Source organism: Notolepis coatsorum, assembly GCF_963971535.1.
Source record: "Notolepis coatsorum genome assembly, chromosome: 15".
NCBI lineage: Eukaryota > Metazoa > Chordata > Actinopteri > Aulopiformes > Paralepididae > Notolepis > Notolepis coatsorum.
Genome location: NC_140179.1, coordinates 78,591,399 through 78,599,790, shown reverse-complemented (window position 1 = coordinate 78,599,790; position 8,392 = coordinate 78,591,399).

The following is an 8,392-nucleotide window of genomic DNA, read 5'->3' as shown; positions in this document are numbered from 1 at the left end:
GCACAATATTCACAGTGGACTTCTGGAACCCCCATCTAGGTTTTCTCGAAGGACAGTTTCCCATATATATACTGTATAGTACAGTTATGAAGAACATTTAGATTGCAGTATATTGTTTATTCTGCTTTGAGGTTTACGTTAAGAATTATATGTACAATGGGGCGGTCAGGTGGCGTAGCGGAGATTGCGTTCGTCACCAACACCGGAGACGCTGGGCTGGATTCGCCTGTTCGACTCCAGCTCACAGCTCCGGCGTTGTCACCAGCTTGGCTGGCCGTTCACACTAATACAATTGGCTGTATTAGAGGGTGGGAAAGCTGGCGGGGTGGGTCCGGGTCGTTGTAAACAGCGACTCCTACAGTTCGGTCGGGGCGCCTGCTCAGCGCGGATAGGATCTAAGAGGGGTAGTGTGATCCTTCCACACGTTACACCCTCTCAGTGAGAGTCCGCGCTGCCAGGTGAAAAGAAGCGGTTGATTGGCTAGACGTGTGTCGGAGGAAGCACGTGATAGCCTCCACTCTATTGGGAATTGGCATAACGACTAACATTGGGATGGGAGAAAATCGGAGGAAAAAGGAGGGGGAAAAAGATCAATAAAAAAAAAAAAAAAAAAGCATTATATGTACAATGTCTATGGGGCATGCTGAGCTTTTACTTTGATTATGGCATTATGAAGATGGCTTTTTTTTCCTTTTTTCCCCTTTCTTCACAAGATCAAAGTAGGAGAAATGATTGATTTTTTTTTTTTATCTACTTTTTCTCCCATTTTCTATTTTTTCTCCCATCCCAATTTCGTTTTGTTCAATTCTACCCTCCCCTGTTAGGCCATGCCTCCCACAGGTCGGCTGCAATGTGGACCAAGCCTTGCATCACGTGTCCCCTCCGGTACACGAGGAGGCAGCTGTCGCATCTTTTTCACCTGAACAGCGTGATCTCTCAGCGGCGAGGGTCTGAGTGGGAGGGACACGCCGCCCTCGTTGCTTCCTGATTCTGCTGCGCAGGCGCACCAACCGACCTGTAGGAGTCGCTGTCCACAACGTCCGATCCCCACCCACCAGCTTCCCACCCCCTAATACTGCCAATTGTATTAGTATGAACGACCAGCCAAGCTGGTAGCAACGCCGAGAGCTGGGCTCAAACCCAGCATCTCCTGCATTAGTGACGAGCGCCTTGCCCACTGCGCCACTTAGTGCCCTGTTGATTGATTTTCTTGAGATTTTTTAGATATCTTTTTCTCTCTAATCTATCCCTCCTGTGCACCTTTATATTGTTGGTTTGTTATTTTAGTTTCTTGTATTACCTTGGGTTTGAAAGAGATCTGTTTCCGTCCCCAAAGTGCACTATGTCTGCTCTTACACACACAGGACCAAAATGTGATTATGAGGCCTTAGGGGGGGGGATCAATATGGTTTAATTTTTCAATTAAGTATATTATCATTGATCTCTCATAAGTAATGATAATGTAGGCTTCATTTGTGTTCACTTTGATGGTTGATAATAGTTAACAAATATTGATATTCTTGACTTTGTTGCATCATACCAGTTCTTTTCATAAATCTGTTTGTTTTTAATAATGGACAGCGTCACAGGGATAGTTGCTAGTTTATAAGTCTTAATTTCCCTGACTGTGTAGCAACATAACCCGTTTCCATAGCTATTTTTATAATGGACAAGGTGATGAGGAATCTGAAGTAATTGTTAAAGGAACGCCAACTTTTGGGGAAATTCGCTTATTTGCCATCTACCCTGGAGTTAGACAAGCGGATACACATACCCTTTTCTTCTCTGTGCATGCATTAGGCGGCTTAGGGAACAGCCACACCGTTAGCCTAGCTTAGCGTCATGCACTGGAAGTAGGTGTGCCAGTGTAGCCTAGTTCCCAACAGTCACGAAATACACTCCAAATACAACTCTAAAACGTTCCTGTAAACATGTTGTGACCTGTGTATTTTACCACGTGGAGAAATAAAAAATTTACATTTTCGTTTTCTAAGCAGTATATACTTGTGAAATTTTTTTTTGCCGAACCACTGCTGCCTGGGTGCAGTGATTTCATCACCTCAAAAGCCCTGTTTTTATTTTTTTAAACTGGTCTTTTGAGGTGATGAAATCACTGCGTTCAGGCAGCAGTGGTTCGGCAAAAAAAATTTCTGAGTATATATCTGCTTAGAAAACGAAAATGTAATTATTTTTTTCACGTGGTAAATACACAGGTCACAACATGTTTACAGGAAAGTTGTGAAGTTGTATTTGGAGTGTATTTCGTGACTGTTGGGAACTAGGCTACACTGGCACACCTACTTCCAGTGAATGACGCTAAGCTAGGCTAACGGCGCGGCTGTTCCCTAAGCCTAATGCATGCACAGAGAACTTGTGCATGTGTAACTCCAGGGTAGATGGCAAATAAGCTAATTTCCCCAAAAGTTGGTGTGTTCCTTTAAGGAATAGAACTCTATCATAAACTCAAATCATTGACCATTGTGACCCCGATGGGAGCAGATCATTTGCACTTTGTGTTAAAGGAAATATATTTTCTTACCAAGTCTTAGATGGTGTGTATTATGGGAGGGCTCCTTTTAAGATGTTTTAATTGGTTTGAATTGTGTTGCTGGCTATTGCTTGAAGTAGTGTTGGGAAGGATATGTGCTGAAAGACATTGAGCCCCTAAGATATTTCCAAGTGAGGACTTTGAAATCTGCTTGGTTTAGTTTAGTTTTGTGTGTATACCCGATATTGGAAATACACATGGATTATTAAAAGGTGTAGTATTTGCTCATGGAAAGTTCTTTTACTTTATAGCTTTATCTATAGCGCTAAATACAGGTCTGTGCTTCACTGTTTGCATACAAAACAAATGTAAACACAGTACCCCCTTACAGCTTAAAAAGGCACTTAGGCTCAACTCCTCTTGTCACATACCGACAGTCCTCCTATCACTAGGTGGCACTATACTCCATATTCTGATCCGAGGAGTTTACTGTGAGTCCGTGGCATTCATATGAAGTACTCTGCCTTGTGCCTCCTTGTTTAAATGGAACCTTTTCCTTGATATGTGCACATATGGACTGTGAATATGGGAGTCAAAGTTGGGTACAGATAATTGTTTCCTACTTTTTCTTACTTTCTTTCTCATTTGTCCTCCTTTTTTTTTGTTTACTCGTCAGTATCATCCTCACTGTTCCAGTGTCCAGAAGAGAGCTTACAGATGAGTTGAAATGAGAAATAATTAATACGTTTGATATGTTGAACATAAAACACTAAAGAGAGGCAAGTTGACTATACATCACTATTGAATATACATTGATCCGGGTACTTTTGTGGCCACGCCTACTTTTTTGGGGGGGGGAACACTGACACCTTTCCTGTTGACCGCCATTGTATGTGGTCTGTATAAAAACTGCCGGCAGAACGCTTACATTGTTTGAAAAATGTTTTGTTAGTGCAGCAATGACTTTCCACCACTGGCCACCATTGAGCGTTCAAACACCATTGTGAAAAGTTACGTTTGATCTGTCTTCATGTCTCTACAGCAGGGGTTCTCAAACTTTTTCATACCGTGACCCCATTTTATTTAGGAAAAATCTTTGGGGACCCCACACTTAATGTATCGTGTAATTTCAACTGGGAATTAAGGAATATCAAAATAAAAGCACACGTTGTTGAACTTGATCGTGCATATTTATTAGAACATTTAATTACAGCACTATGTTATCAATACACATTTATAAAACGAGGCATATTTAGCCAAAATATGTTGCCAGAACATTAAAAAAAAAAAAAAAGTATTATAAAAATAATTTTACTTTCCAATGCCCGACCACACTGTCACCTACATTGGGTTGTGACCCGTAGTTTGAGAACCACTGCTCTATAGTCTACAGGATATTTCCTCATTTCCCTACCTGGACATTTAATATTATGCTTATGAATCTCCATGTGACCTAAAAACCTAAGACGTAATGACTATTTCTGGGCCTTGATTTGGCTTCACCCTCCCTCCCCCGGCCAAGGGAGATATTAGGCTTCCTAAGCTTCAGGCAGGGTTCATCTGCCACAGTCGGTCTTTGACCTCTCCTTGTGGGGAGGAGGCCCATTAGATGTTGGGCTTTTAAAAGGTGGGATTCTCGGACATAGGGGGCCAAGTATCTACCCGTCAGCCAAAGGGGTCATCCCATCAAAAATAAAGGCATGGCAATCAAAATTTAGCGCGGATGACGTATTGGCTGTCTGATGTATGAAAGAATAGGTTTATCATTATCAACAATGTGGAAATTGTGCATTGTTTAATGACCAAATAACCTGTCACTTTATGCCTAGGTCCAAAGAATATTGTGGAGTAATCTTAGTTACCTTTTTGCTTACAATTTGTTTAGACCTTGCAAATGGCAGCTTTTGCTTGAATGTAGTACTGTATTATTAAACATTTGCCTGTGAATTGGCACGAGCTTAATAGCGATTTGTTTAGTTCACATTATTCTGTCATCATGCCCTTTGCCCATGTTTGTTGACATTGTTGTAAATATTGTTACATTTCACATGGACAAAAGAAAAAAACATCCTGCTGCTGACTGCATGGTCAATATCATAGTGGAACATACACACACATGGTAGCCTAAAGCTACAACATCCACGAATTCACTCATTACAGAATAAATGACTGATCTATTCTATAAGTAAAGTGCACATGAGGCCATAACAGCTTTTTAGATTGGCTTGCTTTGGATTTACTATGTAGGGGAAAAAGCTATATGATTATCACAATTTGACAAAACAATTTTGGACACCAAGTGCTGTAATACTTTAATTTTTTTTGGAGAAAATGTGTTCACATGCCAAATAAATGGTTTGTGGCTATAAAGTCTTTGTGGGTTGTGTTTATTGTATTCTGTCATCATGATGTAGTCTATAGTAACTGTCTGATTTTACCATCCTATTGGTTTGCCCTGCGTGGGAGGTTTGAAGGGTCAAAGTGGGTATAAAACAGGAGGGAAGACTGTCACGTTTTAAACTGTGGATATCAAACAGAGAAGGTAAAGATGAACTGTTGAACAGTAATCCACTATTTTATTGCACTGTAAAAAAAATATTTTGTCCATTCTATTTTACTGCACTGCACTATTTTACTGTCTATTTTATCTTACTCTTTTTATATCTTACTCTTTTTATTATTGTCTATTTAAAACTGAATCAAACCATAAACAAGGTGGCCTGTTGGGATGTTAGATCCTAATGTGAAAAACTGTGATTTTATATGTCTGCACTTTATGTGCTAATTTTATGCCTGTCTTTTTTCTGTTGTGAAGCACTTTGAGCTGCAGTTTCTGTATGAAAGGTGCTCTACAAATAAAGTGTATTATTATTATTATATTATTGTGCGACCGCAAAGCTTCCCATAGTCCATGTATGGGGCCGCGTGTATTAACCAAACCAAGCCGCATTTCTCGGAGACGCTCTCTGATTGGCACTGACTGACGCTCTCTGATTGGCCACTGACGTGTTTGCCCAATCCGTGACGAGCTGTGTCTTTGCCCATTTCCACGTCAAACAGCCTGCAAACTACCTGGCGTTCTATCGCCACGCTCTAAGACAAACTCTAACCTTAACCAACTTCGAAGAGTGCCTAAGCTTAACCAGTGTAGAAACAGGCGTCGGCCAATCAGAGAGCGTCTCCGAGAAATGCGGCTTGGTTTGGTATTCACGCGTATGGGCCTGGGTGGCGGCTCCACACTGAGACAGTGGAGGGGGGCTCTGACTCCGCCCGGCCGCGTGAACATTTAAGGCAACTAACATGCACTTCCGCGTTTCTCTGATTGGCCAGCGCTCTCCTTCGTGAATACCAGCCGCTCTACGCTCGTTCCCTACGCCGGAGACATGAGCCTCCAACGAGTGACGCGTCTCTCTTCTGATTGGCCGAGCGCCTTCCGCGTTTCTCTGATTGGCCGAGCGCGGCTCCCCCTTATGCTCCAGGAGAGAGGAGAGAGGCTGAAAACCCGCAGTTCTTGCCCGACTGATGGGAGCCGAATCCCGGATCCGATTTTTCTGATGAATACCCCCAAAACATGGAGGTCCCGAACGCATGGAAGTATTGATTGCGCCGTAACGAATCATTAAAAAAATATACCGTTAACTGGAATATGTTGTGCCTTTACACATATGTTGGATTATGTAATTGGATTGTCATGACAAACTAATAAAAAAAATCGCGATTTACCCGGTGGCTACAACAACACACAGTGTATGTAGAACATGGTACAGTAAGTGGGGAGTGTAAACGCTTATAGTTAAAGACAGTAGAGCTTGCGTACGTTCGATAGGGCTTTGATTAAAACCGGTGCATGAGATGAGGTTCTATACTGTATGTAGAACATGGTACAGTAAGGCGGGAGTGTAAACATTTATAGTTAAAGACAGTAGAGCTTGCGTACGTTCGATAGGGCTTTGATTCAAACCGGTGCATGAGATGAGGTTCTATATGTAGAACATGGTACAGTAAGTGGGGAGTGTAAACGCTTATAGTTAAAGACAGTAGAGCTTGCGTATGTTCGATAGGGCTTTGATTCAAACCGGTGCATGAGATGAGGTTCTATATGTAGAACATGGTACAGTAAGTGGGGAGTGTAAACGCTTATAGTTAAAGACAGTAGAGCTTGCGTATGTTCGATAGGGCTTTGATTCAAACCGGTGCATGAGATGAGGTTCTATATGTTTCAAGTTTCAAGTTTCTTTAATAGTTGTCATACAGAAGTACAGAATACTTTTATACAAAATGCTTCTTACTGTTTCGCTCCAGAGACTGTGTTAGACAAGATAGTATGAAATAAAATAGTATAGCATGTAAAATAGAAGTAAAAATAGAGGTCACAGTGTTCAGTATAGACATATGTACAATGTTCGATGCAGAATAGAAGTAACTGAGTTACCATACAATATACAATATACTATGCAATGTACTAATATACAATACTATATAGTGCAGAGCAGAAATGGGATGAGGTACAATTTAGGTACAATTTACAGTAAGGTGTGCGAGTTGTAGTGCAAATCCTTTACCAATAAATATAAAGTGTGTTTAGGTGTTCTAAAGTGTGTAAAGTGGGTGCTGCAGTGAGTTGCCCGTTTAAAGTGAGTGTGTGCGTGTGGATGTGTGTGCTGTGTGCATTTGATGGTTGCTGCATAGTGTTTATTGTTCGTTGAGCAGCCTGATGGCCTGGGGATAGAAGCTCCTTCTGAGTCTTTCTGTGCTCGCCTTAAGACTCCGGTATCGCTTGCCTGACCGCAGCAGTTCAAGGAGGCAGTTGTTCGGGTGGCTGGAGTCCTTGATGATTCTCTTAGCCTTCCCCCTGCACCGCTTGTTGTAAATGTTCTGGAGGGTGGGAAGCCCCCCTCCAATTGTGCGTTCGGCTGAACGTGTCACTCTTTGTAGTCTGCTACGGTCTTGTGCAGTGCTCTTCCCAAACCAGGGGGTGATGTTGCCAGTCAGGATGCTCTCGATTGTACATGAGTAGAAGTTCTTAAAGGTCAACCTCCACGTTGTATTTTTGTTCAATAAACAATGTGGACTAGGCCAACAGTGGCTTTCATGAAGAAGGGGAAAAAAAGTATTGAAATTGACCCAGTTTTAGCGTTTTTATCAAACATTTTGTCTGCCCAACACAATCACCACGCACGTGCATATTTTAATCAATGGTTCATAACGTGCGCGTGTAATGTCGTCACAACAGGTGCAGGACAACAGGGGGCTCACCAGGGGGGCGCTGAGAGTCACACAGCTAGTGGCAGGCAGAGAGCCTTGCTACCATAGATATATGCTTGCTACTACTAGCCGAATGGAAATGTATCTGTTTCACCTCACTATTGCTCCGTGATTATAGCCATCCATCCATCTCTAAAGCTAACCACTATTTGTAAAAGCCACAACCACGTTACCATATTTGTAATAATGTAAATCATTGTGTCGTTGTACACATATTGTGTTTATAACGTTAGTAGATAACATAGCTTAGCTTGGTAGCTATTGTGCTAACAACATATCCCGACATCCGGCTCGCTGGCCGGCATGAACGGCTGACCCAAAATGGTTCTCTCCTCTCTGTACACCCCGTCCCCACGGATGCCCTGCCGGGGGGCCCATGGACGCGACGGCGGCGGCAGCCGTAGGGTGCTCGAGCCCGTAAAGGCTAGTGTTACACGATAGCTATGAGCTAACTAGCGCTGCGGGCTCCGGCGCCCTGCGGCCGCCGCTGTTGTCGAGTCCACAAGCTCCTCCGCGGGGACGGGGGCACACAAAGAGGAGAGAACCACCCGCAGGGACGGCGGGCTATAGGCTAACTGTGATGCACCGAGTGAGCCACTATTGATCTAGTACTATGACCCGGACGGACATAAGGCATAC